Source organism: Phoenix dactylifera, unplaced genomic scaffold (genome assembly GCF_009389715.1).
Source record: "Phoenix dactylifera cultivar Barhee BC4 unplaced genomic scaffold, palm_55x_up_171113_PBpolish2nd_filt_p 000089F, whole genome shotgun sequence".
NCBI classification, from domain to species: Eukaryota; Viridiplantae; Streptophyta; class Magnoliopsida; order Arecales; family Arecaceae; genus Phoenix; species Phoenix dactylifera.
In genome coordinates this window covers 1,003,493-1,027,647 of record NW_024067678.1, presented here as the reverse complement: position 1 = coordinate 1,027,647, position 24,155 = coordinate 1,003,493, and the positions used below count along the sequence as shown (strand labels likewise).

At 38.7% G+C, this 24,155-nt stretch overlaps 1 pseudogene; it reads right to left on the bottom strand.

The window, feature by feature from the left end:
- Positions 1 to 10,906: 10,906 nt before the first annotated feature.
- LOC103713522 lies at positions 10,907 to 22,983 on the bottom strand (annotated as a pseudogene).
- Positions 22,984 to 24,155: the final 1,172 nt, after the last annotated feature.

Genomic DNA, 24,155 nt, shown 5'->3' with positions numbered 1-24,155 from the left:
CTTCTGAGCATACAGAATCTATCTTCACTCAGTGGTTTTGTGAATATATCGGCCAATTGTTTTTCCGTGCATATATGCTCAATGCATACATTTCCATTTTGCACATGATCCCTAATGAAATGGTACCTTATTTCTATGTGTTTGGCCTTAGAGTGCTGAACTGGATTTTTAGTGAGATTGATAGCACTCGTATTGTCACACTTAATAGGAATATTTTCTAGTTTAACACCATAGTCCTCTAGTTGTTGCTTGAGCCATAATACTTGAGCACAACAACTACCAGCAGCTATGTATTCAGCTTCGGCTGTGGATAGTGCTACTGAATTCTGCTTTTTACTAAACCATGATACTAAATTGTTTCCTAAGAATTGGCATGTGCCACTTGTGCTCTTTCTATCTAATTTGCATCCGGCAAAATCTGCATCTGAGTATGCAAGCAAATCTAGACATGAGTCTCTCGAGTACCATAATCCAATGGTGGTGGTTCCTCTTAAATATCTAAGGATCCTCTTAACTGCACTTAAATGTGACTCCTTAGGATCCGATTGATATCTAGCACATATCCCTACACTAAATACAATGTCGGGTCTACTAGCCGTAAGATAGAACAAGGATCCAATTAGTCCTCTATAGAGCTTAATATCTACACTTTTCCCTTTTTCATCCTTGTCTAGCTTATTAGTGGGATTCATTGGAGTGCCAATTCCCTTATGATTTTCATTACCAAACTTCTTCAGTATTTCCCTTGTATACTTAGTTTGATGAATAAAAATACCTTCTTTGGTTTGTTTGATTTGTAATCCTAAAAAGAAGCTTAATTCTCCCATCAAACTCATCTCAAATTCTCCATGCATTAAATCAGCAAATTCTTTGCATAGAGTATCGTTAGTGGCACCAAAGATTATGTCATCTACATATATTTGTACCACTAGTAGATTTTTGTCCTTTCTTTTGAGAAATAGAGTTTTATCTACATTTCCTCTACAAAAGTCATTATCAATGAGAAACTTACTTAGTCTATCATACCAAGCCCTAGGTGCTTGCTTTAATCCATATAATGCCTTATGCAATTTAAACACATGATTTGGTAATTCATGATTTTCAAATCCTGGAGGTTGTTCTACATATACTTCCTCTTCAATAATACCATTTAAAAATGCACTCTTCACATCCATTTGATATAATTTAAAGTCCATAAAGCATGCAAATGCTAGAAGTAATCTTATAGCTTCTAATCTAGCTACAGGAGCATGTCTCATCATAATCTATTCCTTCTTCCTGATTGTATCCTTTAGCTACAAGTCTAGCCTTATTTCTTATAACTACTCCATTTTCATCTAATTTATTTCTAAATACCCATTTTGTTCCAATTACTGAATTATGCTTTGGTCTTTCAGTTAATGTCCATACATTACTTCTTTTAAATTGATTTAATTCCTCTTGCATGGCATTTATCCAGTTAGTATCTTTTTCAGCTTCTTCATAAGTTTTAGGTTCTAATTGTGAAACAAAAGCAAGATAATCATTTAAATTCCTAAGAGAAGATCGAGTTCTTACCCCTTGAGATGGATCACCAATAATTAAGTCTTTGGGATGTCCATGTGCATACCTCCATTCTTTTGGCACGTCTTGGGGTTGTGGTGGCACGCAATCTTCTCCCTTATCTTGATTTGGCACGTCATCTATATTCAACTTTTCAAAGTCTATAATTCCTGTATCATCATCAACAATACTTTCTTTCCTAGCAGACTCACTATCAGACTCATCAAATATAATATTGACCGACTCTTCCACTACTAAGGTTCTTTTGTTGAATACTCTGTATGCCTTGCTAGATGTGGAGTATCCTAAGAAGATACCTTCATCTGACTTGGCATCAAATTTACTTAAGTCCTCCTTGCCATTATTTAAGATAAAACATCTACATCCAAATACTTTAAAATATTTTGCAGTTGGTTTCCTATTGTTCCAAAGTTCATAAGGAGTTTTCTTAGTTATAGGTCGTATTAAGACTCGATTTAGAATATGGCAAGAAGTGTTTATAGCTTCAGCCCAAAAGTACTTTGGAAGATTTGACTCGCATAACATTGTGCGTGCCATTTCTGCCAATGTCCTATTTTTCCTTTCAACAACTCCATTTTGTTGAGGCGTTCTAGGTGCTGAAAATTGATGTGATATTCCATTTTTAGTGCAGAATTCCTCGAAGTGTTGATTTTCAAATTCCGTGCCATGATCACTTCGAATTGCTACCAATGTGAGTTTCTTTTTATTTATGATTTTATTGTATAGTTTCAAAAATTCTGAAAATGCTTCATTCTTATGTGCCAAAAATAAAACCCATGTGTACCTTGAAAAATCATCTACAATAACTAGTCCATACTTCTTCCCTCCTAGACTTGTAGTTCTAGTAGGTCCAAATAAATCCATATGTATGAGTTCAAATGGTCTAGTTGTTGAGACTACATTTTTCGATTTGAAGGATGACTTAGTTTGTTTTCCCAATGAACATGGTCCACATATTTTGTCTTTTTCAAAAGTCAATTTTGGCACATCTTTTATTAACTCCTTCTTAACTAGTTTTGATATTAATTCCATACTAGCATGTCCTAGTCTTCGATGCCAAAGCCAACTAGTTTCATTTTTCTTTTCTTCATTAGTAATTAAGCATAAACCATTTTTCTTGCCTAATTCTTGAAGATCTACTAAATAAATATTTCTTTGCCTTTGTCCTACAAGTACAATACTATTATCTTTAGGATTTGTGATTATACATACAGATGCTTCAAATGTAACTTTAAATCCTTTATCATAAAACTGACTTATGCTAAGAAGATTATGTTTCAAACCTTTAACTAATAAGACATTTTCTATAAAAACAGATGGAGCAATGAAAATTTTACCCTTTCCAATGATATACCCTTTACCATTGTCTCCATAGGTTACTACTCCACCATTCTTTGGTTCCAAGGTGACAAATTGATCTTCGTCATCAGTCATGTGTCTTGAACAGCCGCTATCTAGATACCAACGTTTTTCAACTTTGTCAGCTGCAAGACACACCTGCAATCAAAATCAAGAAGAAACTTTAGGTACCCAAACTAAGTTGGGTCCTTTAGGGTTAGTACTCCATGTTCCTTTTGGAACCCAAACTTTTTTGAATTTTATCTTTTGATTATTACTTGATTTGTTTTGACTAGACTTTCTAAAGTTACATTCATATGCTCTATGTCCTAACTTATTGCAATAATAACAAGTAATATTTTCATTTTTAGCTTTTACAAAAATATTCTTTAATAATTTTTGTTTCCTATTTGTTTTATATCCTAAACCGGCCTTATCATATACAGCTTTTTGGCTATCAAGAATCAAATTTAATTTGGTAGAACTAAGAGTAAATTTATCTACCAAAGTTTTATATTTTTCAGCATCTTCTTTTAACTTAATATTTTCAGCAATTAAGTTCTTGGTTTCATTTTCAAGTTTCCTACTTAATGTTTCGTAGTTATAAGACAGTTTTATCTTATCTTTAATGAGAGATTGATTTTCTTCTTTTAGAGCTTTGTTTTTATTAATTACTTTCTTATGTTCTTCCATGAGTTCTAAAAATGCATCATGTAATTCATCAACAGTAAAATCACAGTCAAGTTCAGAATCTACCTCATCGTCATTGGCCATATGACATATTTGGGCCGTGTCTTGATGATCTTCGTCCTCCGAACTTGATTCCTCACTCTCACTCCAATCGGCCATAAAATTCTTCTTTTTCAATTTTCTTGCCATCCACTTCAAATCTGGGCAATCTATCTTATAATGCCCGGGTTTGTTACACTCATAGCAAATGGGAGTTTCTTTCTCCTTTTCTTTGTCCTTACCCTTTTCTTTGCTTGAGTTACCTTTAATGAAGGGCTTCTTTTTATGGAATCTATTCTTACCTCTCATGAATTTTCTGAATTTTCTCCCAAGCACTGCCATCCCTTCTTCATCAATATCTTCATCATCATTTGAATCTTCCGATTCAGTTTGTTGTCTAGGGGTGGTAGTCTTTAGGGCAATAGGCTTTCTCCTCTTGACCTCATCTTCTGAATTTTGCCTCATTGTCAACTCATAGGTCATGAGTGATCCTAGAAGCTCCTCTAACTGCAGTGTGTTGAGGTCCTTTGCTTCTTGAATAGCGGTTACCTTGGCCTCCCAATTCCTTGGTAGAGACCTGAGAATTTTACGCACCAAATCAGAGTTAGAATAAGACTTTCCTAAACTCTTAAGCCCATTTATAATATCAGTAAAACGAGTAAACATATCAGTTATGGACTCAGTAGATTCCATTTTAAACAGTTCATACTTGTGTACTAATATGTTTATCTTAGACTCCTTAACTTGATTGGTCCCTTCATGTGTGACCTCAAGTCTATCCCAAATTTCTTTGGCGGTGGTGCAAGTGGATATTCTATTAAATTCATTTACATCTAAAGAGCAGTAAAGTATATTTACAGCTTTTGCATTTAACTGTGCTAATCTTCTATCATTTTCATTCCAATCCATTTCTGGTTTGGGTATGATAGTGCCCTCTATGTTAAGTGTGGGTGTGTGAGGTCCTCTAGTGATGATTTGCCATAGTTCATAATCTGAGGCTTGAATGAATATCCTCATTCTGGCTTTCCAATATGTGTAGTTTGTGCCATTAAATAGAGGAGGTCTATTTGTGGATTGTCCCTCACTCATTGCACATCCCACTTGGGTTGTCATGATCTTTAACTCTTGATTGTTAGATCAATGAGTACTATTAGAGCACCTTGCTCTGATACCACTTGTTGCCCAAGGTGACAAGCCAAGAGGGGGGGGGGGGTGAATTGGTTTCTTCTTAACTTTAGTGCTTTTAAAACTTTCTTAGTTAAATGCGATGGATGCTTACTTAGGTTATTAGAGTGAGTTAAACTAATGCAAGAATAGAAAGTAAAGCAAGAGAGAATGAAAGCACAAACACAATCCAAACACAACAATATATAGTGGTTCGGTGCTCTCCTTAGCACCTACGTCCACTCCCCAAGCGTACCCTTGGGAATTCACTATAATCTCGCGGATTACAGTTGGATTGTTTTCCGGGCTCACAATCCAAAAACCTTGTTGGTTTTACGGGATCACCAACGAACCTATACAACTTTGGTTTTCCGGGTTCACCAAAAATCTTGTTGGTTTTGCGGGCTCACCAACGAACCTTTACAACTTTGGTTTTCCGGGTTTACCAAAAACCTTTGTTGGTTTTGCGGGCTCACCAACGAACCTTTACAAAGTATTCAAACAAATGAAAAGAAAAGATTTAAACTCCTAAATGAGCATATAGAACAATATGAGCAATGAAGAAGAGTTAGAAAGAAATTATCGCTTTGAAGTCGCTTGGCTCTTCTTTGTCAAGGAAGCTTCACTCTTCAATGGTGGAAGGAGCTCTTGATGCCTCTTTGAATCTGCTCAATCCCTTTCTTTGATTTTTGAATGAAGCTCTTGATGAAGAAGATTAGGGCACTTTTGTATTCTTGTGTATTCTTTGATAGACCTCTCAAAGATATTTCTCTCTGATGAATAGTGCCCCTTTAAATAGCCTCCCACCTTCTTTGGTCAAGCCCCAATGGTTAGAATTCAAAAACTAGCCGTTACTGACCTTGGGAAGGACAAAAAGTACATCTGCAGAACTATCCGTTACTGTTCAGCCCGTGTTTGGGTCGGCTCAACCTGTCCTTGGGTCGACCCAACTTGGCCTTGGGTCGACTCAAACATTCCTTGGGTCGACCCTCTCAGAGAACACAGAAACATGAATTTCAACCTTCCTTCACTTGGGTCGACCCAACCATTCTTTGGGTCGACTCAAAGTTCACTTGGGTCGACTCAACTTCTTCTTGGGTCGACCCTCTCAGTAATTCCAGAGAGCCATTTTCTGTCTGTCTTTCTGTCTTCCATTTGGGTCGACCCTCTCAGGGTTTGGGTCGACTCAAGCTTGGGTCGACTCAACCACTGTGTGGGTCGACCCTCTCAGTAAATCCAGAGAGCATTTTTCCTTTGCATTTTGAGGTTCTTTGGAGGTTGGGTCGACTCATGCCTACCTTGGGTCGACCCAACTCACTGTTCATTTGTGCTGTTTTTGCAGGAGTGTGCCAGATGATTCCTTTAAGTCCCGGGGTCGACCCAATCAACCTATGGGTCGACTCAATTCACACTTTGCTGCATTCTCAAGATTAGATCCATCCAAATGAACAAGACCATATATATATTTTCAATTAAGCATATGTACTGAGAGTAATGAACTTATAAATGAAGTATCAATTTAACTTATAGCATGCTTTGGATAATTGTTTGTTAATCATCAAAATAACACTATCATCCTCAGTGCTCCGGAGACTTGAGTGGGTCTCGTGCATTAATGATAGATCGTGCCAAAATACCTGCGGAGATCTTGTGCCTTGACGGCTCAGAGATGGCGGCAGGTGGCAAGTTGTAGTGGAGTCGTGTATATAGCCGTCAGATCTTTAAAAGGTTAGGCGGAGATCGAGTATTTGGTGAGGGCATCGGCTCGGCATATGCCGAGCCGAGCTGGTCGCCCAGCGGGGCGCCCTGTGGCGGGGTTGCTTCTAGTACTTCTGGTCGGCGCCCTTTGGGCGAGCGCCTTCTAACCGAGCGCCTCTACTTGGCGCTTTGGTTGGGCCTCTTCTGATCGGCGCTCTCTTAGCTGAGCACCCTTCTGTTCGGCGCCCTTTGGTCGAGCGCCTCTACTCGCCGGTATTTCCCTCTGGTCGACGCTCTCTAATCGAGCGCCTTCCTGGTCGGCGCTCTGTCGCCGAGCGCCTTTCTGGTCGGCGCTCTTTGGCCGAGCGCCTCCATGGCGGTGTGACTTGGGTTTTTCCCCCAACACTAATTATTTTTCTATATGTGTGAATTTAAAAAGCTTAGTACTTAAGTCTTCTACGTTTGATTTCAGATCATTATTTTCTATAATTAATTGATCCTTTTCTTTTCAAATTAGTTCTTGTTCTTCAGATAGTTTGGAGTTTATTTTTCTAAGTTCTCTATTTTTCTTTTCTAATTGGTATAACTCAAAAAGAAGATCTTCAAAGGCATCTTGCAATTCATCTAAAGTAAAATCAGATGAGGATTCCGGTTTTACTTTATCTTCTTGTGTTATAGAGCACAAATTGTTTAACTTTGTTTCATCTTCTTTGGAGCTAAATTTTTTGCTGTCGCTCTAAGTTTTCTTCTTCTTTTTCTTGCTTGGCTCGCCTTTAGCCAAGGCTTTCTTTTCTTTCATCTCCTTCTTCTTTTCTCTGTTTAACTCTCCCTTAGCTGAAGCTTTACTTCTTCCTTCTAGATTTTTCTTCTTCGTCATCTTTAGAAAGTTTTTGAATTTTTTGGTGATTTAAGATATGTCCTCATCTTTAGCACCAGATTTCTCACTCTTTATTCTTTCTTCCTAATTGGAGGATATGAACGCTAAAATTCTCTTTCCTTCATTGCTATCCTCTTCTTGGTTCATCATGCTCGGCTCATTGGTCATGAAGGAACCCAAGAGCTCCTCTAAGGATAGTTCGTTTAGATCTTTGCCTCTTAAAGAGCTATCATTTTCTTTCCTAAGGCCCGGGCAATGATCAAGAATCTTCTTCACATGATCAGCATTTGTATATGGTTTTTCTAATATTTTCAAATCATTAATAATATTTGAAAATATTTAAAACATTTTAGAAATAGAATCATATGATTCCATTTTAAACATTTCATAATTTTGTATTAACATATTAATCTTTGATTCTTTTATTTTATAGTGCCTTCATAAATTATTTCTAATATATTCTAAATTTTCTTAGTAGAAGAACATGTATAGATTTTATTAAATTCTTTATCATCAAGTGCATAATAAAGTATATTCATTTCTTTAGCATTTAGTTAAGCTAATCTCTTTTCAATATTGTCCCATTTACTTTCATGTTTGAGAATCTAAATTCCATTTATAGTTTTAGTGGGTGTGTGTGGCCCATATACTATTATATTCTATATATCATAACTTTGTGCTTGAATAAAAATTCTAGCCTTCCAATAAATGTACTCAAATCCGCTAAAAAGAGGAGGCCTAATAAACGAGTGTCCTTCAGCAAAAGATATTCCAAGGGTTTCCATATGAATCTTGAGCTCAAACAGTTTGGTCTTCAAAAGATACAAGAGCACCTGCTCTGATACGAATTATTGCCCATCACAAGCCAAGAGGGGTAGGAGATGAATTGGGTTTTCAAAACTTTTTATAAACTTAAACAACTCTTAAGTAAAACTAATCTGAAAATTAAGTACGCACTACAAATGAATGATAAATAAATGCAGAAGATAAGAGCAATCACAAACAAATCAACACCACAATTTCATAGTGGTTCAAAGCCAAACTCAAACTCCTACACATCCACTTCTTAGGGCTTCCTTCTTGGAAATTTTACTATAATCTATTATACTCAGTTGTTTTTCGAGCATCAAGCCACCATGTGTAGCTCCTCCACCCATACTGTCGTGCAACCTAAATCTATGGGACAGGGGGGCAACCTTATGCCAATGTTGCAACTTATAACTTTTATTTCAAATCCTTTGTACCATCCAGGACCAGGTCCACGGCTCAACCCACTCAACACTATAATGTTGTCCCATATGGGGTAACTTGCCATAGAATGTTGCTCAGCTGGCCGATCTCGTAAGAGTCCAACTAGTCAAATGAGTGTTCAAAGGATACAAGGTCCTGGAATCCTTGAGATTCTCAAAGGATGATAACATTTCGATAGTGGAACACATAGATCAGTTTTCAATCTAATGTGGTGAAGTTGGGCATAATGATTTCCTCAAGTTTAGAATGTTTGCCAATTTACTAGCTAGGTTCCCTAACTCTATTTTTGCATGGAAAGAGTTATAGAGCCAGTTCCGAACTAAATTCTACTGAATAGAGCCCAAGGTGTCTGTAGATAATTCAGCTTGACTGAACAATAACCTGGGGAGTTAGTGGAAAGGAAAATGGCTCAATTCAAGTGGGCTAGGAGCAGATGCTACACTTGTCTGCGTGAGGTCATGTATGTCAGTATGTGAAAATTTCATAAAATGGCCTCAATTTAGAACTAAGAAATAGATTTGTTGGTCAGGAGTTCTCATATCTCTTCCAGTTTACTACTCAGATGATAAATTATGAGGCTATCCTTCATGAGTAGGGGAGAGCATCCAGAGGGGCACAATCTAAGGGATCCACATTACGACATCTCGACATGGTTAAGATCCTCAACAAGCCAGACATTTGCAAGGCACTGATGGGATATCAGACTACTTTGAAGGGTGATGTTAAATGTCATTTTGACATCACTAGGATGGAGCAGATCTTTCATCACTGGTTAAAAGACAAGCAGATAAAGCTCCTCGAGTGCCTTAAAATTTCTCCTCCATAAATGTTGAAGGATAAGAATGACCGTAAGTGGCATAATAATCAACTTAATAACTATAACATTCTCTGTAATGCCATTTAGAAGGTAATTGTTGATGGAAAGCTCAAAATTCCAGAGAAGGATAAGAAGGTCATGGTGCTTGATAGAGATCCTTTCCTCGAGGTGAATATAAATGTATTTTTGATGAATTTAAAAGCCTTCATGCCGAAAGATGAAGCAGGGAGCTCCGATGAATAGCACGAAGATAGGATAGCTCCGGCCAAGAACAGGTTGGGTCCATAGTCTGCACGGAGAGAAAAGTTTGAAGATCTAAAGAATTGGAATTTCATCTATAATGAAGTCTCTTGCGATGGTTGTGCTATAAGGTTGTGATTTGGCTTAACTCTTGAGGAGCTAATAAAATATGACTAGCACTTCTCAAGAAATTCTGGACATCATCTTTCGAGTGAGAAGTCTAAACGAGGGGATATGTCATTTAGGTCAAGAATTCTTCCTCTTAAGCCGAAAAAGTAGCTAAAATGTGGAAGACACGAGGAGAAAGGAAAAGCACCGATGAAAGAAGAAAGGTAGTGGAAAATAGAAAGATTGGTCTAAAAGATCACAGGTGGTGGGAAGAAACAAGTTCCTTAGGACATCAAGGAGCGAGACAACAGGAAAGAATTGGTGATTAGGGATGCAAATGGGTCGGATCGAACTGGGTCATAAGTGACCCGACCTAACCCAATTTCTTATTTGGATCCTAATTTTGGACCCAGATCCAACTTAATAGAAGATCGGATCGAGTCTACGGCTATAATTTTTGACCCAACGGGTCATTCGAGTCGGGTCGGGTCCATGTATCATTAGACCCAACCCAAAAAATTCGGGTCTGGTTTGGGTTCGGGTCAGGTCTGTTTATTCAGGCTTGAGAACAATCCACACCATCACGATCAAGTCCATAACCAATGGAGCAGTTATAAAATTCTAATACCGATAAAATCCATACAAAAATATAAACTCAAAGAGAAGATAGTTGTCTAAGTGTGCCACCACAATGTCTCAAAATAAATACAATCTGTTTGTCAGTCACTCTATCATATAAAGATAACATTATATTAGGGTAGTCAAAATTTCAATACAAAACAAAAATTCATTCGGTAGCTTGAAGTAGGAGCTTCACAAGTTCAAAAATTGCCTCTTGAAATAAAGGTACAGATATAAGAATTCAGTACAACATGATCCACATAAATAACACGTGTTTCCTTCTTCTTTTTCCTTGCTCATCACTATTTGATTCTGCTAAACAATCCATAACTATTCCCGATATGAATCAAGATCTGTTTAGTCCCTTGAGCAATATAATACAAACTTGGAGGATTGCAGAGCCTCTTTGACATTCAGATTCGCTTTACACATTGAGATATATTAGCACCAAAACTTCAATTCTCTCATCAAGCAAGATTCCCATCACACAAGGATCAAAATCAAGCAACTGATTAGAATTTTATTAGACAAAAAAGTACTTCATAAAAGGTCTTTCAGCCATGAATACATTCATGTAGTGATGTCACATGATTGCTTTGTAAAAATGCAGTCCAACATGAATCCTTCGTGACAAATATACGCATGATCTCCTCTGCATCCACCGTTAGGAAAGCTAGATCTCAACCTATCAATGTGTGAGATTTATAAAGAACTGGAAACAAAACATGTCTAGTTTGCAACAATTACAAATCAGCTTCAGTCATTTCCTTGCAGGTAAAGAATAAGTAGAAAAGAGCATCAATGCAGACAGCAAGATAGCGTGATATGGCTTTGTGGCCGATGGCCAACTTGAAAGATCTCCGGAGGCTTCCCAGGGCGAGTCAGTGGTATAGCGTACAACTACTATAAAGTGCCTCGGAACTTTGTGACTGTAAAAGCAGTAGAAGAGTTGTTACTCCAGGATTAAGAAGGACCAAGCTTCCCTGTAACTTTACAGAGGGGCACATCGCAATAAAGCCATAACATCAGTCATTGCTAGAACATGATGGGCAAGATAATGACGGCAAAATGTGTTATTGCCGAGGAAAAACATGACTCAGCTGGAAACAAGTATAGGCACGCATCTCATCACGTCTTGCTGAACAAGAAGAGAAGAAATCTGTGAGAGAATAGCAGAGATAGCTATTCCTAAGATTGTGTTACCAGCTCAGCTTCTCCTGCTTGTTTGCATCTCTTTCTCTCTCTGTTTAACTATATTACACCGTAGTGTCATCATTTTATCCACAAATTGCTCATGATTCCTTTAGTTGCTTGTTAAAGAGTTCCGCCAATCGAGTTATTCGACGCTCATTATTTCCTATTGCTCAAATTTGAGCATTTTCCATTTTCTCATATCAGCAAGTTCTCACCGTCGAGCGACAGAGGAAAGCAGGAGCAGAAGCCAAACTACAATGAACGCAATTGAACATAGCTAGAAAGGCATCTAAAAACAAACCTAGCATGCATCAGCAGACCATAACTGCACTAAGAATGAAGGAACTTTGTTTTCATCCATCGGCTTTCTTTGTACGGTTATGGGGAGCACATGCGGAAAAAAAAAAAGTAAATTATCAACAGCAATCTCCAAAACCTCCTACAGCTCCCACATTGTAATAGATGACATGGAATGCAATCTGATGCCTCAATCAGCATATAAATATCACCATTTTGAGTCTGCAGCACACGTGTCAGACTCACCAATTTCCTCTTAACCAGTCCACATTGCAGTCCAACGCTCGTATAGAGTACACAAGCTTCCCAACGGGACCAACCTGCTTCTCAACACCAAAACTGATGGCCACTTGAATACAAGCCAGAAACCAGCATAGAACAACATCAGCAGTACCTTTGGCAACATTAATCATGACGATCTTGACTGTTGTTGGCTTAGGCCAGACAAACACACTTGGTACTTGGGACGCATTTGGGCCCAGTCCGCTAACCACAAGACGGACCCCAGCCTATGGGCGTGCATGTAGCAGGAAGAGCTGAAGATGGTCAATCAATTTCTCCTTCCTCAACATCATTTGCAAGAACACTGCTTGGCTCACCATCTTCCTCCTCTTCGTCATCGGCTTTCATGTACATCCCAAGCTGTTCTAAAGGGTTACTGCCCCCAAATTTAAAACAGCCAATACCCCCTCCTTTAAGTGAGCTGGGCTTGTCTCGCCAACATAACTAGGTGCATGTTCAGCTGGAACAGCTCTAAGCAACTCTAGATCTTTTAGAAATTGACTGCTCTCATTGATCTCCGCAGTCTTCTCCATCCACATAATGCATAGAATATCCACCATCAAATAAAAGATCAAAATAACAAATGAAAGCCATTATGATATGCCTGAAAACAAAAGTTTACATGCCTGAAGCAAGGCCTGACGTGCTGCTTCTCTCTCGAGTTCATGTTTGTGCTTAGCTTCTGCTGCAGCTTCTGCTTCAGCTTGCTTTCGAGCTTCTTCAGCAGCCTTGGCTTCTGCTTGCAACCGAGCTTTCTCTGTTCATATGATTATAGGTAAATCATTCACAACATGAAATGGAAAAAAAAACAATGAAAAAGTATTAACAATTGCCTCGTTGCTTCTTACCTTCCCTTTTTTGCCTCTCAAGCTCCTCCTTCCCAAGCTGAAGTTACTCTGGATCCCTCTTTTCACCCTAGTCTCAGAAAAATGATTACACAGATCATGTACATGGTACAATTCTTGGGCAGTATACCACATGATCAGAAGTGACAGCAAAAGTGAGTCACACTTCTAACCAACCTGGTCAAGCGTGAGTTTTGAGGATTGTGTCAGCAAAGCGACTTCTCAATAAAGCTGCACGATAGAGCTCTTTGGGGGAGACAGGCCTCTCAGATGGAGTATTCCCCCCTAAAGTTTTCATAATGCAAAGGTGAGGGGGTCCGTGCATAATATGTGCTTAGGATCCTTGGAGTTTCGCAGTATTCTTCTTGGAAATTCATGCTTACCCTCTTGGTGGCTATTTGCCTCGGCAGATAAAGGTATAGGATCAGCATCCTGTTCTGGTTGATCTAACCCATTAGAAGATCCTGTAAGTTGCTAATAATACAAGCATTTAGACAATGAAATGATGAAAGAAGGAAACAATATCGATCTCCAGATACAAGAAAATTACAAGCATACCAATTTCCATGGATTAAAGGTGTAGCTCAATAACCTACTGTTTGCATCGAGCGGGTTTAAAACATCACTTTTTTCTTGGTCCAAAGCTGCCCTAGATCGTACATTTTCCTGCATACACAAATATGACAGACTATAATTTCTAAAGGATGATAAAATTTCTGAAGTATACAAACAGAAAGAGATTTAACAAGATATGATTCATATTGATAATAATATTGAATAGAAATGGAATGACAAGGCTAGAAAATTGCTGGCAGTCTCAAGCAACAGCTCATGCAGCAATTTCAAATGCTAAAATACCTTGATAACCTTTGGAGGACTAGCAACTTCCTCGTCTGACTCACTTCCTGAGGAAGTACCAGAGTCTGAATCTGCAGAAGGATCAGAAGAGTAGAATCACAAAGTACATTTGCAAGAACAAGCATTAAGCATCTATGCATACAAGGCACCAATCTTATGACAAAATAAAATGAGAAAAAGACCTCTGTTATGCAACAAATCTCATGCCCTTTCAGCTTAACCTGTATAATATGAAGTTCTAAATATTTGAAACAAAATTCTCATAAAGGGTAGTTGGTGTTCACCAGTTTTACGAGTTTAACTTAAATCTATAGTTTGAAGTGCCAGTCCTACCATACCAACTGAAAATATGCTGTTATTGCCAAGGTACATGGGTCTGTACGCTGTATTATCCACCCTAGCCCATATTGCTGCATAGTGACCACTGCCTACGAGTATTCTTTACACGTCATAGGCCAAGACACAGAGGTGAAGACCTGAATCCTACTTTCCTATTTTAAAAGCATGTTTTACAATCCCCAACAGCCATACCGCCAGGAGTCAAAGAAACTATAAGAGACAGCATGTGGCTAGGATCTTTAATCCTCTAGGGGACATCTTAGGGTATAAGGCCTATAAGAGAAGCATTTAGATGTCTGGGATGAAATCCATAAAGGACAACCAGTTGCAAGTTAAAAGGATTGGTGTATTTTTCACTTATGGAAATTCACGATTTATCCCACATGTGGTTCATCATCCTCCATATCTCATTATCAAAGCATGCCATGACTAGCAGATGCCAGGCATATATCCTGTAGCCTACTACCCATGTTATGGCTACCTCTCTCCAGACCAGACACATGCAGTAGGAGTTGCTGTACTTGTGGCAGCAATAACGATAGTTTATGCCCACGATGATACCAAAAAGGTATATCGACTCCACAAGCCAGCACCAAGCACCAAGACTGATATCATAAGTATATCACTAGGTGCACAACAATAATGATATGCAAGCTAATGTGTAAACAGAGTTATGCCCACAACAAATATACCACAGCCATAGACTTTAAGCTTGTAAGAACAATTAACATGGAGCATAGTAGTTATCTAACGTCAATCTGTATGATAGATTGCTTCGAAATTTTAAACTATGTAATACATAATAATCATCACAAACATTTAGGATGTTTTATAGTTTTACAATAATATGTGAGCCTAAGAAATTACCTTTAGTTGTTCAAAACATATTTTTATATCATAATAAAGAAGCCTTTATTGTTCTAAGGTTCAAACAAGAATTTAATAAAGAAGGGTATCTTAACTTTGTGTATCTCGTGACAAGCTAGTGTGACTTTACATGCCAATGCTTACTGTTGGCAATGTATAACATAATAAATGTATCATGCCAGTCCCGAGCCAAGAAAGGCACAATGCAAGATATTTTGGTGTGCTATCAACTTGTCATTACCGAATCCAGTAGGCAGCAAAATCCTTATCCAGCATGAAGATGAATCAATTTTGAGCCACCTAAAGCCAATAGCCAAACTTGTCGGTCTGTTTCAGGTCTTAACTTTGGTGGTTATCAATTAGTAATTAAGGGGACAAGCAGGCAGTTAAATCCATATCGGGCATGAAGTTGAATTAATTTTTAAACAACCAAAGCCCATGACCCAAACTTCTCAGTCTGTTTCACGTCTTGAAGATTTTATTCAATTGCATTCTACAAAGGTCACCTAGGAACTGGACCAACCGCAGTAGACTCTACTCACCAAAGGATATTTCAAAACATAGAGTCTGATCCACAAACACCAAAGCTACATAAAGCATAAACAGAAACTGATCCACCATAACCTGAATTACTTCACCATGAGGTCAATTTTGGGTCCAAATGGACACTAACCAACTAATTCTGGTCAAGCATAGCCAATGTGAGTCACGTTGGGCTGAACATTCAACTTGCATCCCTAATGACGATTGAGTCTAAGTTAAATCCATGCAAGGGATAATACTTGCTAGTTTTCCTCTAAGGCCCTGTTTACCGGTCCAATAAGATTCCCTGCAACTGCTTTAAAATTTGCTGGAAATGGATTGGTGAAAAGAAATCAGGGCAGCTGGTAGTACAACTACTCCCTTTGCTGCGATAACCTATCCCTTTTCCAAAGTGATCCATCTTATCCCATAAAAACAAGGATTTGTTGTGTTGCTGGCTGCCCACTCTCTCTTAACCTCCCTACTTCCAACATGCTTTTAAGATGGACCTCTCACGTGGAAGATCTTTATCGCACCAACAAGATCTTCTGGAACCAAAATGGACCCAGAATGTCTACTCTAACTAAGAAAAGGACTTTGTCGCAGATCCCCCCCTTGAATATTTCAACCAACCTTCCATGGTTTGAGCTCAAAGCAATCAAAGATCAAGAAAGTAGTTGAACATAATAAGAGAGCCATAAAACTAAATTCAATGACAAGATTGACTACAATCATCTAAGCCGATGTGCAAGAAGTGGCAATTCACTTGAAAAAGAAGGGCAGGCACAATTGTTATTATGTAGCTAGCGCTTCAACTAATTCATGACACTCACTAGAAATTCTAGCAAATTAAATTCAATATCACTTCTTAGGAATACCAATTATATCAAAATAAGCCATTCAACATCCCTATTACCAATTATGTAGCTAGCGCTTAAGTTGTCTTATTATTTCAGTTATTTAGTCTTTTTTTAATATTCTAGTGCTTTCTTATTGTATGCTACTGTGGTGAAAGATGGATCATATAAGACTTATGTAGCCACAACTTAAGCCATGTGCTACGATGCTAGACGAAGAGAATCAATAACTTCGAATTTAATTCTCTTTTTTGTAAAATTAGGAACCATGATTGGCAGAACCGTCCCGAAGCGCCCGGTTTGGGGCATGCCGAGCCGTACTAGCGGCGGACCAGGACGGTTCTAACAACCAAAACGAGAAACCAGAGACAGAGGGAGAGGAGGAGAATGAGAAGAGAGGAAAAGACAGAGAGAGAGCAGGAGAGGAGGAGGGAGAGAAAGAAAGAGAGAGAAAGATGGAGGCCGGCCGACAGAGGGCTGGAGAGCCGTGCGGAGGAGGTGGAGGCCAGCCAGCAGAGGGCCGGAGAGCCGTGCGGAGGAGGGGCCAACTTCACTTAAAAATCGGAAACATAAAAAGGGGGCCCCTTCGGGACCCCTGTTTTGAATAAAACAGGGGAACTAGGGGCGAAGCCCCTCCTTCGCCTCTCCCTGCGGCTCGTCGACCTCCGCCCTCTCTCCCCCTTCCTTCTCTCTCTCTTTCTCTCTCTCATGCTCCTCTCCTTTGCCCCCTCTACTGTGTCGGCATGGGCCCAACACGGAACAGCATGGAGATGTACCGACCCATGCCGCCGGGCTCTAGTTCCTACATAGTAGTCCTTGTCAGGAACCTTCTTTCCCTTGCTTGCCTCTACAGCATAAACATTCTGCATCTTCCCAACTTTCCCCTCTTCTACTTTCATTCCTCTAGTCCTATTCTACAATGGAGAACTATTAGGTGGTACCAAAGCACCTAATCCTAAAGCAAAGACACTTTGTTCAACATTCAATCAATCAGGATATGAAGACAATGCATGATGAGCAGCTCCAAAGCACGAAGAACAACTAGGAGTGGAATAGAGACTTAGCTAACTGAAAATGCTTATGATGGAGAAGCAAGAAGTTTTTGAAGCCTTCAAGGACCTAAAAGTGATAGCTCAGATTCACCATCATCCTCTAATAAATATCTCGGTAAATCATTTAAGTCACATATACAATCGCTGGTGGGCAGATCTGAAGCATAAAAAAATAATTAAGTGAGGCAACTCAGCAAACTGGAGGTAAGCAAGTCCTTGCATCCTTTTTCAAGGATCATAATGTAGTAAATCAGATTTGCCATCATCCTCTGATGAAACACACAAATACAATGCACAAAATGTCATGACAAACATGTTCATTAGAAATAGTTGAATGCGGTTTCTTAGCCAAATATCAATTATATGTTGCCAAATATGAGTCCTACAGGCATATCACATCAACACATTGTTTCTGACACCAGGGGACAGCAATTGGTGGAGGTTGATCCATATGATCAGGAATTAAGGTATTGTATAACTGTGTTAAACAAACACATGCATGATAAGGAGGCATGTATCTTCGTATTATGTGTCTATCTTCACTAGTGCATGGCATGCACCACACACTCAAATACCACTGATAAAACTCATTTAATTGTTTCGAACCATGGCACATGACTGAACACATGATTAACATTGCATGACCTGTTATATATGATGCCAGCCCATGACCAGAACAGGCACAACTTAAGATACTCCTTGCACGTAATAACCATAAGAGATGATCACAGCAGGCAAAAGGGATGAATTAAGGATCAAAATTCCATTGCATCATGAACCTAACAGGCTTCCTCCATAGGATTACCAGTTGTACTGACCCTTTATGCAAGGGAATGTATAGTACAACAGTTGTAGCCAAATCAAAGAGCACCACAAATATGTGGTGGAGCTGATTGTAAAAGCCCAATAGAAGATCTAGGCACAGTGTAATCTATAATTGGGAGAAGATGTAAAGATTGGATAAGTAACAACCCTTTCAAATCTTGTGTCACTTGCCGGGGTAAACTATGTGGATCAACCATCTATGGAGGAAACATGCTATGTAGTGCCATCTGAGCTTGATGACAAGCTGAACCTAAAGATGGAGCAGCAAGAACCTCCCATAATACTAGCCTAGATGAACTATGAGCAAGTCATTCTCAAGCATCAATGCCTAGTGGAATGTTTACAGATAAAGATTCCATGGAACACATTGTGCACAACTAGCCTAGATGAACTATGAGCAAGTCATTGTCAAGCATCAATGCCTAGCTGCTTCTTTACATGTCAAGATTCTAAGGAATGCAATGTGCATGGGATGTGCAGATCACACATTCCATTGGACACCCTTGACTCTAACAAGAATAAAGTCAAACACGATGCCTACAACAACACATGCTCCTTTACCACTGCAATCGACGAATCGTGCACCTAATGAAGATAGAATCATCACCAGCTTAGACCAAGTGGTCGAACCTGCACAAAAAATGATGTGGACAAATGGTGATTGTAGATTCAGACCATATACTAGTCATAAACCAACATAGCCAAGCCATCAAGCTTCAGGGTAGGCCAACACGTGGCAGAAGTGGCTAATGCATGTGAACTACTAAAGATTTACTTCACAGAAGTTAGAACTTAGTTCCAGTTCCTCAATCTTTTATTTTTCATCTTTAGTGTTTTTCAATTGTATTTTGAAAATTTCAAAAATCTAAGAAGCATATATGAGCACTCATCTAACTACAACTTACATACACAAGTAATTCAATAAGTTCCAGATAAATAAAAAATACAAAAAAGGAAGGTCCACAAGGGCATCACTATGGTATTTCTACAAGGATAATTGGACTGAAACTAAAATTACGTCGTATTTAACATGGCTTAAAAATACAGTTTCACAACTTTTTAAGCTAAGAAAAGCATGTATTCCAAGAAAGACGTTTGGTGAAGCTCAATGAAGCATGCTTCTCACATAGGTGGAAGTCTAAAAGCTGCTTTTGTTACTAACTAGAAAAATTAGTTTATGGCTTATGCTTATATAAATCACCTACCTTCTTCATAAAATAATAAGTCGCATCTCTTATGAGTATCCATATTACAAGTACAAATGGATTACGAAAAGTTAAGTTAGAGTAAGCTCTGTCGTACCGTATTGGTCCGTACCGGTCCTGTACCAATTCCGTATCGGTTCTGTATCGGTACGGCAGTCGTACTGGCTGATTTTTCAATGAAAAGCTTCCGGTACCGGATCCCATGCTGATCCGGTACCGGTCCCTGTCCGTACCAGCCCGGTACCGGTCCCTGTCCGTACCAGCCCGGTACCGGTCCCTGCCCGTACGGGCCGGTATGGGCCGGTACGGTATACCCTGAGTTAGACCAACCCAGACCAAAAGGCATGAGTTTGTGGGATCATCTCAAAGCCTGTAATCTAAACCTTAATCTCCACAAGGTTGGAATTAATAGAGTCAAATCAAACTTCATTGGGAATCAAAAAGGCTCAATAAGTGCTTTCATATTATGTTATCAAACACTAAACAAGTCAAGAAAATATTCTCTTAAGAGTACTTTCACAGATTTGCTTCAAAAACAATCTTCTTTAGAAAGTAAAAGCAACACCAAAAAAATGTCACAAGTTTCTTCTTCTCTATAGCAAAATGGAAGCTACCTTTCCCACTTTCCCGCTAAATTATTAAAACGCCCGACTTCTGCTTTCTTTTTACTCTAACCTAGAGGATTGTTGTAGCGATTTATCCCCATGAGCAATTCGAGATCAAATCTGAAGTAGAATCAGCCATAAGCTGCTGAAATCAATCCAAACTTACACAGGCAATGTATCCCTTTATAAGTCTCATCAATCCAAAGGCACCCATCAACCTAAATGCATGATGCGCAACTTATTGGCTCTCTTTGTGAATTTACATATAAGTTAAACTGTCCTCATCTATTACAATGTTGATGTGATGCACAACAATCATCCACTAAGGCTGCCTAGCTTGATCTCATACATAATCAGGTGTGTATCATCAAAGCCATCCAGCCTCCTCCACCCCTTACTTCCCCGTCTCAGGTCATACATACCCAACACCAATTTAATCGGTCATCTATATACAAAATTGATGTATCTTGAGAAGGCTGGCAAGTAAGGACATGAAGACTACCAAAAACTATGAAAGTATCAAAACAGTTAATCTTCTCATTTATTTCAACTTTGTTTGATTGATCTATTTCAGCTTTAAAGTGTCATGAAGACAGTTTCACATAAGGAGTTTAATGAACCTCTTTAAACATGTCAGATTTCATGATGTAAGTTTGCCCAAGCACAAGCTCTGGACAAGCAACTAAATAAAATCTTGGATTTGTAGTGTGAGCAACTATAAAGCCATAATTTAGTAGAAGCATCGGCATTAGCTTTAAAGCATATACGTTTGGACGGAGAAAATTTTCATAAAAAGTGAAAGGTGCCATGATAGATATTATTTCCTAAACTACCAAGAAGTATTAGATGAGTTGTCAACATGAACACACCATCCAAAGTGACTCGCAACCCCACAGAAACACATTTGGAAGGAAATTAAATGACATATTCAAAGGAACTGCACAAAATAACCTAGAAAATGAAGATAATGTAGAGCTTCATCAAATACAAATAACCATTTAAAATATGAAGAATAGAACATTAACAATGCAGATATACATCAATGCACAAGAATCAATATGGCATGAATGCCACAAAAAAATAAATAAATAAAATTTCAAAATGAAACTGCTAAATCAAACCATACAGTAATGAGTTAAGCAACAGAATAATATAGTAAGATACAAAGCAGGAAAGAAGAAGACTTAAAAACAGGCACAGACCACTGGAAGATGATCCTGAATCACTACTAGAACTGCTTGAACTACTACATTTGCTGCTTCTAAGTGCTGTATCTTTCTCTAAATACAAATAACCATTTAAAATATGAAGAATAGAACATTAACAATGCAGATATACATCAATGCACAAGAATCAATATGGCATGAATGCCACAAAAAAATAAATAAATAAAATTTCAAAATGAAACTGCTGAATCAAACCATACAGTAATGAGTTAAGCAACAGAATAATATAGTAAGATACAAAGCAGGAAAGAAGAAGACTTAAAAACAGGCACAGACCACTCGAAGATGATCCTGAATCACTACTAGAACTGCTTGAACTACTACATTTGCTGCTTCTAAGTGCTGTATCTTTCTCTATAACCACTGGAGGATAGCTTGAAATAGGAAGTCATTGCCACCAATATCCACATCTTCATCAGCTGGCTCATTGCCTGCACATAAACAAGAATGAATGATACAAGTGTAAGATGAAGTATCTAACTCACAAGTCACAACTGTGTGTAGAGTTGAGAAAAGCATTGGAGTGGAACAAGAAGTTAACCTTTGCAAGGATGCCTGGAGGAATTGCTAAGTCCGAATTCATTTAAAATCTGCAAGAGAAGTTAGTGCAAAGTTAGGTACATACATGGGGTAAATACATTATTTATAAAGTCTAAAAAATCAATTTCCACCTCCATTTCACAAGGCTCAGCTTTTGCTTTCTCCCTGACTGTTTCTCTTGCAAATGATCATCTAGAAGCTTCTGTAATTGAAACAGATTATCATCACCAAAAGAATCGATATCAATCTCTATCTCCTCCTCGTTAGTTTCATTTGCATTGTCGGTATGCCTCGTCAAAAAATCAAGGATGTGCACTGGAAGCTTGCCTAAAGTTTCCAAGCGCCTGCCCAGATTCTGCTTCTCCTCTCTGTCATCATTGGCTTGACAGTCTCAGGCATAACAATATTGTGATTAATAGGAGATGCTTTCCTCTTCTTTGGCTGCAACACCGACTTGGCACCTTCTGTTTCTCTTTTAACAGCTGCATCAACTGCAGCCAGTTTCTTTTCAATAGGTTTCCATCTTGTTTCAAAAAATTTGCCCATGATATCTGCCATGATATGTACATCATTACCAGGTGGATTATAGGTCATGGCATTGGTGAAAGTAAGCCTCACATCTGAGACAAAACCCCAAGGCTAGAATAAGCACCTGAAGCTTACTCTTAATTGTTCCCAAATCCATTGGATGCTTAATAACATGGAAATAATCTGGGATATTCAACTTCACCACATCAACAGGAGTATTAAACACCCATGCATACTGGTGGGCCATCAAGCGCTTCAGAAGTGCCTCACACTGTTTCATCAACATGGCATAGGAGTTGCTAATAAGAGGAGGTGGACCCCACTTGGTAGATTCAAACTTTCCCGAGTTCCCATGCTTCACTTGCGAAGCATTCTGACCCACAAGATCCTGTTTCTCCACACACCCATCACTGGAAGACGAGAAGGCAACCCCATTAGCACCTGCCATGCTCTTAGAGAGTATTTTCTTCTGGCATAATCAAACCTGCTAAAGCTCTCCTCTCAATCTAATTTCCAACTCCTTCCTCTCTGGAACAGACAACTTCGACCGAGAAATGACTTACAATGGGACATTGAAACCATATATCTTTCCATGTTTAAGCTTATACACTTCCTTTTTGGAGCACAAGAGTCCTCCGAGTCAACATGGCCTGGGCTACCAAACCCTTCAGACTCACCAGCTGTCTCAACTGCATGCCGGTAGTCTGGGACAAAACCCGAAGAGTATCCCTTTGAGAACTTCTGCATTTTTCCCATCATGGCGTGCAAAAAATCACCAGAGCTATTTCTTCAATTCTTTACAGTCACACACTCTAAAATAACATTTTTTTCTCCTAGGGTTGAAACATCAAATTTTGACAAGTCCACATGCCACATAATCCCTTCTTCCAAACTACAATAACTTATCTCTGTACAGTATAAATTCCAAAACTTGTCGGTGGATTTATACAAATTCTGGACCTTGATGGTACTCAATTCGAATTTCCCACCAAAATAAGTTGCCTGGTCTCTGTCTTTATGCTTCAGCATAGACCAATCAACACGCCTACCTTCAATCGGAAGTCTACGACAGGGTTTTGCTCTTTAGCAAGAAAACCTAAAATTGAAAGAAGGCAGAGTATTGCATCATTACCATAGCACCATACACTAAATAACCTAAAAAAGATGAGATAGGGTGTGTCTTCATTTCTGTTGCGCCATCTACCGCATGAAAAGATCCACCGAGTTTCTTCCCAGGAGCATTAGAACTCACAATAAAGCTTTGGCCTTCATTTTCAAAAAATATTATATGTGGGTATAGTTTGCAAACTTCTTTAAGAATTTGAGTTACTCCTTATGGTCAAGCACTTGCTAGTCATTAGTTCTTCCACCTTTATCCTTAATAAATCATCTTTAGGCAAGTTGTTAGAGACCTGCCTTTTCTTCACCAAAATTTTATTTTGCTCTCCTTCACACCCACAATGTTCTCTCATTAGGGACTTCAGGAAATATGATATGGCTTCTTATGGATGTTTGAATATTCTTATCAATCTTATGCTTCCTGATAGAAAAAAGCAGAGTTGGTGGTGGTTGCTATAGCAGTGGGAGTGGTAGTAGCTATGGATAGACATGAAACTATGTTAATCAGACCCTTCAAATTATCTTAAAGTACCCACATTTGACACTTTAAGATGGACATTAGTGTGACACTCAGAAATAATTCCATAA